General features: G+C 47.0%; 1 protein-coding gene across 1 annotated transcript in view; it reads right to left on the bottom strand.

Annotated features, from left to right (window-relative positions):
- LOC126524517 (chymotrypsin-like elastase family member 2A) overlaps positions 1 to 17,924 on the bottom strand; it is a 43,233-nt gene that overhangs the window by 24,363 nt on the left and 946 nt on the right. The gene's annotated exons all lie outside the window — the stretch shown is intronic.

Genomic DNA, 17,924 nt, shown 5'->3' with positions numbered 1-17,924 from the left:
GAACAATGCCTCAGTGAGTCGTTTCAGATATTTTTGATGTCAAATAAACATGACGAAATCGATGTCAATACGTGCTATGTGAAAGTGCTTATCCGAGCTTGAAAAAAATGCGCGAATACACGCAAAGTTCCTCGAGTGGCTAGTCGAGTGGCAACCTTGCGTGTATTTGCGCGGTTTTTCAGGCTCGCACAAACACTTTTATGTAGCACGTACTTAGCAAAAGAAAGCTACACCGGGAGTTTTTCATGTTGCTCTACAATTTTCTCATTGTCACTTTTCATCTAATTATAATAATTAAGAAGATCATTATTTACTTCTGAATAATCATATAATTTGCATATTTCTGAAGTTAGGCCCAAGGTAAATGAAATACCCTATATACCTGTACTTCAACTTAAACCTTTAACATCAAGAAGTATTAAATCACTCCCTTTGTTCATTTCTAAGGCGGCCTATTGTGTTGTACATTGCCCAAAGCTTCTTGATCATGTGTAATTTTCTGTGCCGCAAAAGCATGCCAGGCAACATTCCACATTTTCTGCCATGCCTTGCTGCCCAATGCCTCGACTTGAAAAAAATATGCACGTAATAATTATGACGCCTGTATGGCCAGATTGTAGAGTTCGTTTCCTATGTATCGTATACATATATAGAAGATCATGTTCTATGAATAACTCACTTTTACTCCACGTCAGCGGTTTCTGTCTACCTAGTCGTTCTTGAATCTCACATTGTTTTGTCTCACATTTGTCTTCTGTGTATAATTTGTCCGGCGCATAACTTTTTAAGTGCACCAGCACGAAGATTCCATAGCTGTTCCTGGTCACTGTAATTACCATTTATTTGATTTAATATTATTGCAATTAATATTATTATTATTATTATTATTATTATTATATTTTTGCACCACACTACAACGTCTTCGAAAGTGACCGGCTCTTCATTGGTGTTAAACAAAAATGTGGTGGCGTACTGATTGCTGATGACAGTTCACTGAGATTTGTTAGGCGCAACGACATAGAAAGTGTACAGGAGTCGATTTGGTTTGAAGTCAGCCTAGCGCGTTGTGGAATATTGATATTCGGACCTTTCTATGTACCGCGGAGTATTTCTCCTGTCTTTTTTGAGAAGGATTTCACTTCTATTGAAAGTGCCTTATCTTCGCATAGCAAGCCCAGAGTTATCCTTAGCTATTTTAGTACACCTGGACTTGATTTGAACACGCTTAGATATTACCATTACAATGATTACATAGAGAACAAAAGCAAACTTTTGTTGAACTTTCCGTAATTCTGTTCATTTCAGCTACATAACTCGAGCGCCAATTCCTGTGGCAACGTCTTAGACATTTGCCTCTCGAATGGTCCGAGTTATACATGTCTCTCCGTCTGACATTTGCCCTTGTGTGTTCCGACAAGTTTTCCCCGTCATGCACTAGAGATAACTGCCTATACGTCCCCCCTAAGGCACTGATTCCCCAGTGGCATTAATGAATTCTCCCGATTTGCCTTAAAGCGCGGTGATGATGTTTATTTATATGACTTCTTGTACACCACAGACTGCCAACTGGTCACAGGCAAAACCAACGTTGATGTCTAAGTAAGTCAATTAATGAAGGAAGCTTGTTTTCAGCAATATGCACAAATTAAATCCACAGTAAAGTCCTAAATGCTCTAAATACCCCCCCCCCCCCCCCGCTTTTGTTCTGGGCTTATAAATGTCGTAAAATGTAAAGATCGCACGCAGCGTACATCCACAAGTCCTGTGCCTAATGAGTGTCGAGAACAATTCAATTTTTTTTCAACTCTCTGCAAACGCGTCTATAAGCTGAATAAAACTCATGTGTTGCATTCTTTCAAAAGCGCACCTCCGACTAGCCGGTGGAATTCTTGAAGTACATCTGTTAGCGCTCAAATAAACGTGGAGATCGAGTGTTTTCGCCTGCTTGACTGTAGAGGTGTAGAAGTCGAAGCAGTCCCGGAAGCTGCCCATTGCTCATCTTTGTATAAAGTTTCAGGTTTCAACGCTGGTGTCAGTCAGCAGCACGAGATGGTACCTGCATCTAGTGAAATTTTGTTTGATGAATAGCTCATGAGAGAATGCCTTAAGAGCTTGAAGCTTTCCCTATCCTGCTGCCCTAAATGGCATCGCCTCCACAATTCCAAAAACTTACGAAAGTAAATTTGTCCCAGTGCTGACATCTATGTCTGACAAGTCTTTGACTACCTCCACCTTCCCCCACACGTGGAAAACTGCTCGTGTATTTCCTGTTTTAGTCTAGCTGCAAAACCGATGTTTAGAATTGTCATCTGATTTCTATTCTCTGTGCCTCGTCTACGATTTTTGAGCTTGCTCTTTAAAGCATATTGTCTTCTACTGTGAAGAACTCACTCATTACGAATCAGCATATATTTTTCACCGGCCGCTCCACTGTCCCAAATCTCGCAAGTTTCATGACACAGATCTCCGCACCGGTACATCACAGGGCGTTGACCTGAGCAAATCTTTTGATGTAGTCTAGCACTCACTGCTTCTGCTCAAGCTTACGCACTGTGGTGTTGACACGTCAGTTGTCAAGCTCTTGCGCAGTTACCTTCTTGATAGATCAGGTTATGTCAGCGTCAATGGCCCAACGTGTTCTTTTTACATGCCAACTAGCGTCGTCCCTCAAGGGTCAGTATTAGGACCACTACTTTTTAAAATTTTAATCAATGACGTTCATTCCGTTATTCGGAACTCTTCTTTCCTTCTATATACCGATGACACCAACATTTTAAAGAAAATTCGCACTGTTCTTGACTTTCGCACCTGGCAGTCGGATGTACTTTTCTTTTCTAAATGGTGCAATGATAATTATTTCTTCTCTAATGCACCCAAGGCCAAAGTCATAACTTTCACACGCAAAACAGCAAGCATTTCTTTTGCTTATTCTTTAGATCCTGTACGGTTGGGTAAGGGATGTCAGATCAGTGATCGTGGTGTATTTTTTTATGCAACCCTACACTTTTCTTCTCACCCTAAACGCGTTGCTATGCGGGTTATGCGCTCTCGTTGCTCTGTTTGCAAAATATTGAGGGAACTCAAGTCTACTACACAGTTCAGCAAGTTGTACACAACTATCTCTCTTCCTCAACTTTAATATGCGTCGGTTGTCTTGAAGGGCTTTTCCAGATTCAACAGTGACATTTTAGATAGGGTCCCAAAAATGTTTCTAAGCATATATCATCACCCTTTTGCAAACACTCACATTGAACCTTGTTATAACGCTGTTGAATTATTGTCATTGCCCTTACTTCGTTTCAGACATAATCGCGTTGACTTTCTGTTTTCAACATGGTATAAACCCCGAATTCTTATATTGTATAATGTTTAGCATTCCGCGCAAGATCACCAGAGAACATAGACCTTTCCATGCTCCTGCCTGTCATCACCACACTCAACCGTCCATAGAACACATAGACTTCATAGCGCTTATTTCTCTTATTTTTATATTTTTCTTAACTCACAACCATTAATATTTACCGAGCTTTGCGTTGTTGTATCATAGTTTCACATATTGTTCAATTGCCCTTTTCCACCTTTTTCCTTGGTACACTTGCCTTGCGCTTCGTTGTATGTACAATATTCTTTTGAAGATTTCTCTTTTTATTCATAGTTCTTTATTTACATTCCCCTGCCATTTCTAATGCGTGCGCGCTCGAGCATTGATACCTCATGGTTGTTCCTGGGCACGGTAAATAAATAATTCATTTATTGACCATTTCCTTAACTCTGGCCGCACAGAAATGGGGCATACATTGCGATGGCAATATAAAGCGCAACATCAACTATTCGCTTGGCGATATACGTAGGCTAGCATCATTATCTTGAAAATGCTGGCTGGCGTTGGTACGGTTGATGTTTATGAACAAGGTAATTGGTTTACGAAAAGCACAGAGGATGGCAAGCGCATACTCATACCTATTAAACACCTAAAAAGTCGAAATTTCCTCATTCGTCTTCTAGAGAACTAAAAACGCATATAAAGCTCATCACATGTGCGCACAGATAAGTTAGTCAAACTGGTCCAGATAAGTGGAAAGTTGAGCATTGTCGTTCTCTTTGCCCGTTTTATTATAGCAATGATCCCTACAACCTCTAGCCGGTACTAGTTAGCCACTAGATTGAAAGTGTGATTCTTTCTTGCATTGCACATATGAAAGCACTAAGATAGCGACGCACAAACGAGGAGTCAGACCGTCTTGTTTCTGCCTTTTTTATTTCTTTTTTTGAAGACAAGATCTTCATTGGAAACTTGGGATCGATTTGAGGTTCTTGGGGTGTCGGTTTCTGGCTGGCACTTTCTGCTTACTCTCATCAAAATAAGGTGATTTGAGGCCTTCTAGTGCACGTAGGCCAACAAGAAAGGTGTACAAATGAAGCTTCGACAAATAAGACGCACAATATTAGCGTGGAGCTACGTACGGAGAAGCAATAATGCGTCATTACCTCGAGAAGGCAAAAAAAAAAAAAAACACGCAAATGCGCTCGTTTCACTTGGCTCGCCTAAAAGCGGAACCAAATGTGTGGTTTTACTCAACGCAAAATATGGACCGACTCTGGAGATAGTGAAGTAAAAAAAGAAAGGTAAAGAAAATTAAACAATAAATAAATGGCTCTATGTAAGCGTAAGATGGTACAAAACATGCTAAGGAGTCGTAGCTGTAGTTAGGGCGGCCCAATATGAGTTCACATCAAGAAAAGAAACAAAATATTTTCTTTCTGGAGCAGCATTTCTTCCCTTACGCATAAGGAACTTCAAAATACATGGAACAACAAACCGCATGGTATGCTAATGCGATCCAGAAGAGCCTGTCTTTCTTCGATGTCAACCGCTGTTTACGCACGTTTCTTGACTGTGACAGCTGGATTTTTTTTTTCCGCAGGCACTTTTTATCATGTTGAAAAAAAAAAAGGTATTGCTTAATAGGCTTGAAGCACATAAATGTCTGTATCAGACGCTTCCTTCGATTTCTTGAATCTAGTTCATCGAGAGTTTTTGCCTCATATTTATGATTTCTGTAGTCGAGCATCATTGTTCAATCTTATGGCAGTTCGTATCGAAATAAATATTTTTTACTTATTTCACAAAGTGACTAACAATGTAATATATGTTTTTCTTGCAGGTCCCTATAGTGGGCCAGTCAAAGTTTCAATCATCTTTGGAAATTAACTGAGACACTGCGTATATATTCGCTTGGTATTTTTTGTTGGCTTTTTATTTCGAACAGCGCAAAAGAGTATTTTCGCCACGTGGAAGCAAGCGTGCTCACACCTTGTGGTAGTTCAGTGGTTATGGCTCTGGACTGCTGAGCTCGATGTCTAGGGTTCGATCCCGGCTGCGGCAACCGCATTTTGATGGGGGCGAAATGCAAAAACGCTAATGTAGGTAGATTTATGTGCACACCTTAATGAATCCCGGATGTTCGGAATGAATCCGAACTTACCCCACGATAGTGTCCCGCATAATCTGATTGTGGTTTCGGCACGCAAAACAGAAAACTTTCGTGAAATGAGGCAAGCTTGTCCCCAAAACGTTTCGTCTTACCCTAGTTCTGTGTACTACGCACACCACAAAAGGAATTTGCACCCCAGGAAAGCCAAGCGCAGTTAGTCGGTTGAGGAATAAAACGAAAAATATAAGAAAGAAATAATGAAGGAGGGATAGAGTGAAACAGAACGTAAGGGAGGAGGAGTAGAAAAGCGCAGCCGCTGAAGGCGCGACGGGCTCCTGGCTCTTATCGCTTAATCAGTGTCGGGGAAGCCCGTTCGATCGAGTGGAGGAGCGTTGCAGACGCCACGTAGGGCTGCATTCCAAAACGAGCCACGTTCACTGCGGAGCCTTAAGTGGCCTATTAACTTCTCCGTGTCAAGCGGTATTTCCTAGAACGGCTATTAGGTCAGCAGCTGCTCGGTGTCTGCCACGCGCTTCGGTATTAGCAAAACCGAGGCGTTGTAACCAATGCCTACTGGCATAATGTTGCACAGCGTTCTCTCACATCTATCGAGTGCCTGTTGATTTTTGCTCAACGACGCAAAGGCGCGTCTTAATTAATGACTTGGTTCGCCCGTATCGATCTAGTGCCAACAGGCACTTGATCGAGTGCCAAGTGTCTCAAGTGAGGAGTGTACGCCTGATACGCACATAAAAAGAGCGGACCACACTGCAAGTGCAGACCAATAGACGCTCGTAACTGCGTCGACCATCTGAAAGCTTATGATTTGGGTGGATTCGATAGGACATATCGTACAGGTCACGGACACGGAGATTATTCATCGTGTCGGCTCCGGTGATGTTGACGTCAGGGTTTGGGACAGCAACCAACCCCGTTCCGAAGTCTTCTTATGGGATTCATAAAATTTTCTCTTGCTTTCTTCTTACTTTATTCGTACGTAATATATACTCAAGGATGTCTTTCATCACGCAGCTTCCTGTTGCCATTGTATGCCGAGTTCTTGTGCTATAGTTTCCATGAGAATGTATATTTCCGGCAAACCAGGGGCCCTATAATCTAAAACTATTCCAATATGTTTCTATTCCAATTTCCTGACGTCAAATTTGCGTAACCACTGACGCAAGCACCGGGCGGTCACCAGCAGAGTTGTCTGACCAGACCAATCAAACGCTCTCCTCGTTCATAGGAGGTCACTTTTGTTTGCTTGAAAAACGAATAACATTGCCTACACTGAGCGGCTTGTCGTATCTAATTGGCTGACAAGAGGCGAGGAGAACGCTCAAGTGGAGAGGGATTCACTGGGGCAGAGCCAGTGCACTGAAAATCGATAACCGGATGAAGAGGGTGGTGCCGGCGTCTGCGATTGGTCGGCTTTCCCTTACTTAGCTTGTGGTGGCTGGTCAAAAATTGCGGCGGCATGCAACGGAAGCTTAAGAATGAAGCTAAAACTGACCCTCAGCAAAGAAGACTGGGCAAAATGAGGTATTAAACGTGCCGAAAGTGCTTGAAAACCTTACACGGTAACGCAAGAAGTTTTATTATACGCAAATACACCCGTGCTCTCCGGCAGGTGCGAGTAGCCAGCGTCTCAGCGATCGGCGGGAGCCATCTTTTATTCCTTTTGGAACGGGGCAGCCTGCGGCTATTCCGAAAAAAATTCACTTTTGTTCGGCATATTAATGCATCTTTATCGCGTATACGTAACTTTGACGCGGTGAGTTCGTGCGGTTTTGTGACGTCGCGTGACAGGCAGGTGAGTGGGTGCAGCCCGAAAACTTTTTACCAATAGCCGAGGGCTAATGGCGAAAAGGGGTCGAATCAGAAATAACTGTTTTTCTTTTCCCTGTCAAATCATGCATAATCAGTGTGTACACATCCTATCAGATGGGGAGGTATTGCGGTTTTCGTGACGTCGCGTGACAGACAGGTGGTTGAAAAAAGTTTTTGACCAATTGCGGAGGGCTGATAGCACAATTGGAATAGAAAAGTTTGGAATAGTTTTACGTTATAGCGCCCCAGTTCTGCGGAATCTCGCAAGGAAGTATCATGAAAGAGAATAATTACCCGCCGTGGTTGCTAAGTGGTCATGGTGTTGGGTTGCTAATCATAAGGACCCGGGATCGAATCCCGACCACGGGGGCCGCATTTCGATGGGGGCGAAAAGCGAAAACATCCGTGTAATTAGATTTAGGTGCACGTTAAAGAACCCCAGGTAGTCCAAGTTTATGGAGTCCCCCACTACATCATGCCTCATAATCAGAAAGTGGTTTTGGCGCGTAAAAGCCCATAATATGATTTAAAGCGAGTAATTGTCGTCCCACCGAGCGTAGCACGAGGCTGAAGAGGAAACGCATACGGGTTTCTCAGAAGGAACGCTTCGCAGTTCCCGAAACAGGACAAAGTTAGTTTGCCTCAAATGCTAAGCGTTCTTTCTGAGAAACTTGTGTGAAATTGTTCTGCAGCTTCGCGCCTCATATAGATGAATGTCAATATTTTCCCTGTCATGTATATTTTCACCGGTAAACAACAAAAATAACAGCGGTCAACAACAGGCGGCCGAAGACAGGGAAATGGTCTTTATAGCTGCAGAGAGACGCAGCTTGGCGTTCGACGAACGCTGGTGTTGCTCTCGAAAACTGAGCGCGACCTGCGTAAGCTTCCGCAGAAATGAGTTTACTCCGCTCAGATGGAGACCGACGACACCCGCTCCCCTGACACGATGGACGCCGACGCTTCGTCCGGTCAGGCCGAGGACGACACCAACTGGTTTCTCGTCGCTCGCAAAAAGAAACGCTTAGCAGAAGCTACTGCGAACTTGCCACCTCCTCCGACACCCGAAGCACCGCGCAAGAGGAACGCGCGACTCCCGCCACTGCCTGTCGACGACTACAAGATTGTGTTACGCTCGAGAGACGGCCTGAACCTCGGTGCGTGGCCTCATACTTCTGTTGCCCGAGCCATCGGCATAGCAGCGGGGCTGGACAGCGCCGTGCTCAACGAGCTCATCATTCGTATCCGCACTGAACAAAACCTTGCGGTGCTCAGCACACCGGACGAGAACCTCGCGGCACGGCTGCAGAAAGTTCGTTTCATCTCCATGGGCGTCACTCAACACGCCGTCCAAGCGTACGTAGCCGCCCCAGACAACTCCTGCAAGGGTGTAGTCTCAGGCCTTGAGCCCAACACCACTACGACGACGCTGCTAGAAAACCTCCGCTGCTCAGAAGCCCCTGTCTTACACGCTCGAATGATGGGACCTACGAATACGGCCCTGATCACATTCTCCGGCACCCACGTACCCCGCTACATCCGTATGTACGGAGCGGAACTCCGCTGTCACGTATACCGACCGCGCCAACAGGCGTGTAGCTTGTGCTTGTCGATGGGCCATCGGGCGGACGTCTGTCCCACGCCCGACAAACCCCGTTGCCCGGCTTGTGGCATCTCAAACCCACCGAAGGAGCATGAGTGCACACCTAAATGTATTCACTGCAACGGCGCTCATCCCGCTACTGACCCTCGCTGTCCATCGCGTCAACTGCCGCAACACAAGAAATCGCGTGTGCTTCGTGAAAAAAACAAACATAAGGACGAGCGCCCCCCGCCCGAATCAGCGCAAGGCCAGCCTGGGACGACGACTCAGCAGAGCGCTCGGGAAACTATGACCCAAGTAGCAACGACACCGGGGAACTCGGCGGAGAACCCCTGGACTAGAGGACGCAGCCGCAGTCGCGGATCACCCGGGGAACGCCGCCAGACTGACCGGAGTCGCTCCAAGGGCCACTCCAAGGGCCGGACTCCCAGTACCAGCCGTTCGAGGGACCACGGCCACAAAGGAGATGGATCTGCCAAGAAGGAGTAAGCGGTAAGCTGGGCAGCGCAGTTCCCACCTCTGTCTCCCTCTCCACATCTCCACACCCCTTCAGTCACACAACACGTTAAACCTAAACCCACGCCGCAACCCATGGTGACCGACAATGAGCCGCATCTTAATGACTCTGCACAAACCTCTCGCACCAACTACTGTACGCAACAAGCACGGAACGAAATGGCCGTCTCTCTAAAGACAGAATTGGTTGCTATAATGCAGGCAGAAATGCAAAAAATGAAGCAGCTCATTATGGCTGAAGTCACAGCGCCGCTTCAACAGCTAATACAACAGGCCCTGCAACCTGCTGTCCAGCAGATCGTGGCCGATATTAAACAACAAATAGCGGCTTCACTTGGCCAACTTTCGATCCCTCCGCCTTTATCCAAACGCTCCCTGTCCCCTTCACGTGAAACACAAAGACCACATCCTTACCTTCGTCCTTCCCGATTACCGTCACCGGACCGAAAACCCGCCTCACAGGGCCCGGAACACTCACTTCCCGGTACCTCCCAGGCCGGTGAGCCGCCACCCGGACAGTCCCCGGGTATAAAACACAAACAATTAATACTTGATCATAGCCAGCAACCGTAAAGGGACACGCGCTACCCCCCAACCCCTAAGCGTGTGGCAATGGAATTGCAGGGGCTACCGCCGGAAACGCGGATCCCTTACGCAATTCATTGCCACACAGCCCCATCCCCCCGATGTAATAGCGTTGCAGGAAGTGCATTGTACTCCTACACTTCCCGGCTACAACACACACACAGACACAATAAATAGCAACACACCACACCTCACAGCCACTTTAGTGTCCAAACATTTGACCGTTATCGAACACACCCTCGAAAACTCCCCCATACCGCATGTGCTTCTCGAATTGGTCCCGTGCTCTCGCTCCCATAGCAGCCTGTTTGTGCTTAATATCTACAGCGCACCTAATGCGAGGAAGCATGAGTTCGGACATCTTTTTGCACATCTATGCAAGGTGGCTAAACAGATGGTCATTGTAGGCGACTTCAATGCCCCGCACCCGGCCTGGGGTTACCAAACAGAAACACCGAAAGGACGCCGGCTTGCTCAAGTTCTTGCGTTACATCGCATGACTCTGCTTACAGAACCAGATCAGCCAACACGATTAGGCAACAGCGTAAGCAGAGACACGTGCCCTGATCTCACCATGGTCAGAGGGGTAGGTCAACACTCTTGGCGCAATCTCGTGGAGAACTTGGGCAGTGATCATTACATTCTAGCTACTGAACTGCAGGTATAACCAACACGCACTCCTGAACGTACTGTTAAGCTAATCAATTGGGATAAATTTAGGCGTAATCGGTCCTCCCTAGCTCCTCAGGACACCCTCTCTCTTCAGGAGTGGATCAAACAACTCCAAACTGATCTAAAAAGGGCAACTCAACAATTAACTGCGACAACAGAGACACCCGATGTGGATCTCCATCTGCTCCATCTCTGGGAGGCCCGTAGAGGCCTGACCCGGCGGTGGCGCCAGCAAAAACATAATCGGAAACTTCGTCTGCGTATTGCCCGCCTAACTACGGAGGCAGATGACTACGCGAACACCCTCACTAATAACAATTGGCATAGCCTTTGCGATCGCCTCAGCGGCACGCTAAGCACACCCCGGACCTGGTCGCTACTCCGCGCATTATTAAACCCTACGCAAACCAAAATACACACTAGCAACAGAGTCCGCACCATCCTCCACAAATCAGGCCTCGATGACACTGCTCTACTTCACACTCTACAGCAACGCTACATTGCTACAGGCACCCGCCCCACCTACAGAGACTACCCACACATAGACGCCACCTCCCTAGACGCCGATATTACAGAAGCCGAGGTTAGGGCGGCCTTACAGAGTATTAGGCGCAACACTGCACCCGGCGCTGATGGGATTCCATACACACTCCTACGTAACCTAGATGATGGGGCCATTAAAGACTTAACTGAATTCTACAATGACCACTGGAGGAATGGCACGCTTCCACAGGAATGGCGCCATGCGGACATCATGCTAATTCCTAAGCAAGGCAAGCCACTGTCCCTCCAGAATCTCCGACCTATATCCTTAACTTCATGTGTAGGTAAACTCTTCGAGCGCGTTGTACTTTCGCGGCTACAACCCTTCCTCGAAGACTGCCAATTCTTTCCGGATACACTCTTCGGCTACCACCCTAACCTCTCTGCGCAAGACATTTTGCTGCAGCTTAAGGAGGACGTTGTGGATGGCCCCACTACGGCACAAACGAGAGCTATTCTGGCCCTGGACCTCAAAGGGGCTTTCGACAACGTCTCCCACGATCTAATTCTCGACAATCTGGCTTCTTCCCAATGCGGCACACGTACCTATAACTATGTCAGAGCTTTCCTGTCGGACCGCACAGCCACTATTGGCATAGGAGAGCTCCGGTCGGACGTCATCGCACTCACAGGTAGAGGAACACCACAGGGCTCGATCTTATCGCCCACCCTCTTCAACGTGGCTATGGCTAAGCTGCCCCCCTTACTAGACCAGATACCCACCATCCGGCACGCTCTCTATGCCGATGACGTTACGATCTGGGCAACCCAGGGATCCGACGGGGCCATCCAGGATGCTCTCCAGGAAGCTGTACGTGTCGTGCAGAACTATGCAGCCACGGGAGGCCTTTCCTGTGCAGCCGAAAAGTCCGAATTGCTCCTCGTGCACAGGCGGCGCCGCAGAACCGACGAATCCCCTAATATCTCCCTGTTCTTACACGGCAGCCCCATCCCTCAGGTAACTAGACTCCGCATCTTGGGCCTCCACGTTCAGTCGGATGGCAAAGCCTCGCACACTACGCACCTTTTGAGTCAGCAGATAGCACAAGTCACACATATGATAAACCGCATTACTAATCGTAGAAGAGGCCTTCGCGAGAAAGACGTCCTACACATAGTACAGGCTCTGATAATCAGCCGGCTCACATATCACCTCCCCTATCACAATCTCACCCTCACTCAAACTGAGAAGATGGACGCCCTTCTGCAGAAGGCAAGGCAGTGAAAGCGGCTCTTGGGCTGCCTCCACATGCTTCCACAAAACGGCTTCTTCAGCTTGGTATCCACAACACCGTAGGCGAGCTTTTGGAGGCTCATCGCAATGGTCAGCTCCAACGTCTCAGACGCAGCCGTCAGGGCTGCGCTATACTTTCTCGCCTTGGCTACCCTGTCCCTGAGACACCCACACACGTCCCACAATATCGCCTCGCTCCCGCTCTACGCGCTAGCATACAAGTAGCTCCAATTCCCCGCAATATGCATCCCGAGCGACACGCCGGCCGTAGACGCGCCCGAACTCAGGCCCTGGCACGCATTTTTGGAGACCGCACCACAATTACACCGGTTTTGTACACGGACGCGGCCCGCTACCCGGAGAGGCGGGCCATGTGTTTAGCTGTAACTGACAATACAGACGCGCTTAGGGTGTGTGCCACAGTTCTAACAACGCACAGCTGCTCAGCAGAGGAAGGGGCAATAGCCCTGGCCATTGTCCATGCCTCGACCCTCTCCGCACAAGACACCCCCATCACCATAGTGACAGACTCGCAGGCTGCCTGCCGGGCCTTCGCGCAAGGACTCGTGACTGCACACACACATCGAATTCTCTCCTCTGTCCCCTCTCCCACGTTACACAGGGTGCGTATCGTCTGGACTCCTGGACACGCCTCTCTCCATGGTAATGAACGCGTTAATGCGGTAGCCCGAGGTCTGACAGGCCGGGCACCATCGGAAGAGCTGTCTAACCCAGACGACGCACCGCCAGAGCCCCTACAGTACACTGAGACGCTCGAGTACTACCGACAAAGTCGCCATAACTATCCCCCTCCTCATCCTTCGCTTAATAGAGCAGATGCCGCTGTCTGGCGGCAACTGCAGACCAATTCATTTCCTTGTCTCCACATGCTACATATCTTTCATCCCACCCTGTGCCCTTCCTGTTGTCCCCACTGTGGGGCCAAACCCACGATGTATCACTCCATATGGGATTGCCCTAACCCTTCAGGTGTTCCTCCTATACCCAACCCTACCCTTTCCTCTTGGGAGTCTGCGTTGCTCAGCACAAGCCAGCAGGAACAGCAACGGCTGATCCAGCGGGCTCGCGAAGTCGCGCATGGCAATGGAGCCCTGGACTGAGGGCCCCACTCATCGAGGAAATTTTCTACTCGCTTTATGCAATAAATGTTTATTCTCTCTCTCTCTCCGCAGCAATTATATACAGAAACTTCATAGCAATCAGAAGGAAAACAACAAATAAAGGCGGAATCAGTGCTCACAAATAATTGGAAGCATAAAAATTTAGATCAGGATGAGTTGTTCGTGCTTAGGTGATCAATACTATGGTCATTTCGCTCATAATCTTCGTCCTCCTCATATATATTTATTTAGACATGCTCATGGACGTTTGCTACACTTGTGGCATTATAAAGCCCATGGTTCCAGAGATGTGGGCTTGGATGTTTATTGTTAATTGGAGGTTTCTATATTATGGTGTATGACATAATTGTGGTGGTATCAATGTGTTTATTGGTTTCTAAGCATTCTTTCTTTATCACAATGATCACATTGAGTTATTGTTTGATAGCATGTGTACTTGCGATCCAACCGACATGTTGGAATCTGTGTGTAGTGAGGCTTTCGTGAAGTGGCTACTTAAGTGCTTTAAAACTAATTGCGATGCTTGCGATTGCCGTTGTTTTTACCTATGAAACGTTTAAACAAATTCAGTGTTTGTGTTTATACACCGTACGGGTCGCAACTTTATTGCGTCGGAATGTTTAAGGTATTCGCGTTAGAACTTCACAAGTTTTGCCGAAATGCGCATCGCAGTTTATTAGAGGGCACGCAGTGAGACGGCCTCGAAGTGTTGTCACGCGGACGAAGGTGATGCTTCTCTACGGAAATATGGGGAGGATAGATGTATGATAAAAGAAGCATTACGCGAAAGTGGGCCATTAGGAACTGGGCCATTAAGAGCTCAGCTCTTAATGACCCAGTTCCTGCGGCGGGAGTCGGCGCCGGCCGCGTAACCGAGTGAACGAGCACAGTAGCGAAAGAAGAAAGGACGAACGCGGAGCGCCAGATGAAAAATGCGAGCCGTGAATGGCGGAGACCAATGAGAGCGGCGCCTTCATCGATATTCACGCGGGAAACTGGCTTCTGACCGCTGGAAACTGACTACTCGATGCGTACTTGTATCTGGCCTCAGCCATTTCGCTCGTTTTGTACTATCATCTGCTCGCGCCAGCTCTCGCTCATGCTTGCTTGGTTTACTAGTTTTGATCTTGTTCGCGCTTGTTTCGATTGTCATGGTTTGCGATTGTATTGTAATCTGATTGCATGCGCGGCACGGGTTGTGTAGTACTTTCTGGAAGCCAAGCGGCAACATCGATTACACTGGAAGCTTCGAAAACTAATGTATAAAAACCAACGCGCTTGACGCGCAGGTCAGATTTTCGAGAATTGCCGACTCTGCTGCAGGTCTCTTGCAAATTCATGGCCTCAGTATATCGCGAGTTCAAAAGACGTATAGAGCTGCGCTGAAATTTTTCATAAGGTAGTATCGTAATAGTCGGTGAATTTTTTTTCTCCTTCCATTCCTACTGCATGGCCCAATGAAAACTCGCGCGCGCAGCCACAATTTCGTGGCAACGTGGCCTCGCGCGCTCGTGCTACACGACGGGAGGCGCGTGCCCATTCGTCGAGACAGTAGCAGCAGAGCCACGCTCAGGACAAATTGCCAGGGTTCAATAAGAAACCTTTGTTTCAAAAATGACCGTGCAACACGTTTTGATTGAACACATCCTTTGCTTTGGTTTTCAAACGTCATATGCCCGTAAGCAAATGCTAGAAGAGTTTTAACTTGTGGAAAATAGTTCGGAGGATGTTTGTCTCACAAGGTGTTCGTGCTTGCTTGCCAATTGTCCGCGAACGCAGTTTCCAAGTGCAACCCGAGCAGCCATAAGTGTATCAAGCATTACTGCAAATGATGTTGATCAAATCGAAAGAGCAGATTCCTGTGTGCGTGTTCACGCCAGGCTTAAGTAATCGATAATGTAGGACGATAGAAAAGTTCTACAAAATAATTTCTTGGGCATTGGCAAGTCAGGATATGGCTATGAGGTCCGCCGTAGCGTTGCAATCCCGGTTAATTTTGACCACCTGGGGCACTTTAACATTCACCCAATGCACGGTACAACAGCTTAGCTCCACTCGCTGGCGACCGCATTTCGATGGAAGTCAAATTCAAAAATGCTCGTGTGCTGAAATTTATGTGCACGTTAACGAACTTCAGATGACCAAAATCAATCTCAGTCCTCCATTACGGCATCATGGTTCTGACGCTTAAAACCCCAGAGTTTCAGGCTATGCTTGAGAACATTATTCGATTACACAAAAAGATAAGCATGCATATCACCTTGCGCCTTACCCATGGAGAGAGCAGCAAATAACTTGATACGGAGCAAAGAAATATGCTCTTTGACAAGGCAGATCAAGCTTTCCTTTCACTCCAAAACTCAGCAAAAACACACATAATGCACCCGTGTCAAATACATCCGAAACCACTGTGGTAGAATAGAAACGCTACCCGAACGTGCACCGCGATGACACTTCTGCACGTCTTTAGTTTCTCAACAATTCGCCAGGTGGAGATGCGTTGTTTCTGGGGCTTATAGAAGCGGTTCACAGGCTTTCGCTGCTCCTGGAAAGGACCGAAAGCTTTTTTACGGTTCGAGATTACTTATGTTTATAGTAGTACGTAGACGATTGCTGCCGGCCTTGCACGCGAAATTAGGTTTGTCAGGCCGCATGACGCTCAGGAATGTTGCAAATGGCAGAGGGCGATCGACACCACAGACACCCCAGTAACACGTAGCACTTTCGAATACGGTCAAGCCCGATCAGAATCGAATCCTCGATTGCGATTGACTACCTTCTGCAGCTTTCGTAACGGAGCCAATCGCGATCGAGAAATTTGATGCCGACCTTGCTTGAGTGCTTTCAAAAGGGTCCGGTGTGACTGCGGAATGCGACAATTCGCCGATAGTTTTCGAACAATGCGCCTTTATTTTTCCAAAAGCGTCAAAGTTTGTACACTTGAGTGCAGAGTTAAAGAAAAGGAAATGTTTAGTCTACACGTCATTGTGGCTAGCATTAAGGTTATGGGCAAACTTAAGCTACTTTATGCAAAGGCTTCTTGTAAACGGCTTGGTTTTGCACTGCCAGGACTTTGTTTTGTGATTGTTGAGCCAGGGGTAAATGCATTGAATGCTACCTCTTCACACAAAATAAATGGAACCTCTAGGCTCTTTCGATTGTAATCGCCATAGTATCAACGAAACGCCGGCGACGGCAAGCGACGTGAGTATAGGCACCATTATCTAGACGGCGGCGCCTACACCCAGAGGGGGGCCTTAAGACTCGCGGCTTACCGCTCCCGGCGAGTATGATATAACAATCCTGGACCAATGTTTTCAGCCAGCTCCTCTAACTCTGCTACTTGGGACGAAATGAAATGACGTGTAACGTGCGCGAAGCGTCGCCATGCGTGATGGACAATGTAGCCGTGGAACAATGTCCCTCAATGGAAACTACCACGGCAACAAGAGACTTGCTGAAGAAAAACAAGACCACCGACTATTTCTCATTGATCTGTGTTCTTTTCCGTTGTATTTATTTCTATTATTCTTCGCATGGTGCAAGATCCCTAAACTGTGATTTGATTGCTAAGAGCTTCTATACTATTATCGCAGCCATAAAATATCCCACGCGGCTAAAACGTGGACCTTCCAGGCGATCATTAGTGAATCATACTGATTTTATCAAACCAAACTGCTTGGCTAAGTGTTAATTTGAAGTTACCAACTGTGTTTCAAGTTGGAATCTAGTGTGATAATTTAACGACGATGTTGAAATGGACAGAATGCGGAGGTTATTTCAGGTAATGCACAAACTGCCCGCTTCATACGCAATAAATTGCGGCTTGAAGAGGAATAAAGGTTTTCAAGCGGGATGCACATATTCTCAAATACATTTTGAGAGAAGTAGTGTGATAACCTAATTCTAGCTCTTGTAACACACTCTAAATATACACAAGGCATGCCTTAGTATAAACTAAGCCAGCCCATTGGTACCCTCTGTTTCTTAACACCACGACTTCAATTATTTACGCGCACGATCCAGTTGCTGTCTTCAGCTTGGCAGCCCACTTCACATCAAACGCGAAAATGTTGTTAGATAAGTTGCGTAAATTAGGAAAACATAATGTTGCACCAAAGTCGTAGAAATAAATAAATAAGCAAAACAAAAGCCTTGGATTCATGGCGTCGGTTGCTAAGCTCGTTGTAAGCTTGGAAGGGACTGAACACCTAGAACATCCCATTATTCGCTTACTTCGTTTCATAAAAAAAAAAAAAACGAAACGTTTAATTAAGAATGTCAGTGCATATACACTGAATCCATCGTTCTCGGCAACCACGAAACCGTTACACTCAACGAGGTAGGCGAATGGAACTATGCAT

The sequence above is a fragment of the Dermacentor andersoni genome, chromosome 3, assembly GCF_023375885.2.
Source record: "Dermacentor andersoni chromosome 3, qqDerAnde1_hic_scaffold, whole genome shotgun sequence".
NCBI classification, from domain to species: Eukaryota; Metazoa; Arthropoda; class Arachnida; order Ixodida; family Ixodidae; genus Dermacentor; species Dermacentor andersoni.
The sequence above is the reverse complement of the archived record's forward strand: the minus strand, read 5'-3'. Positions and strand labels throughout refer to the sequence as shown.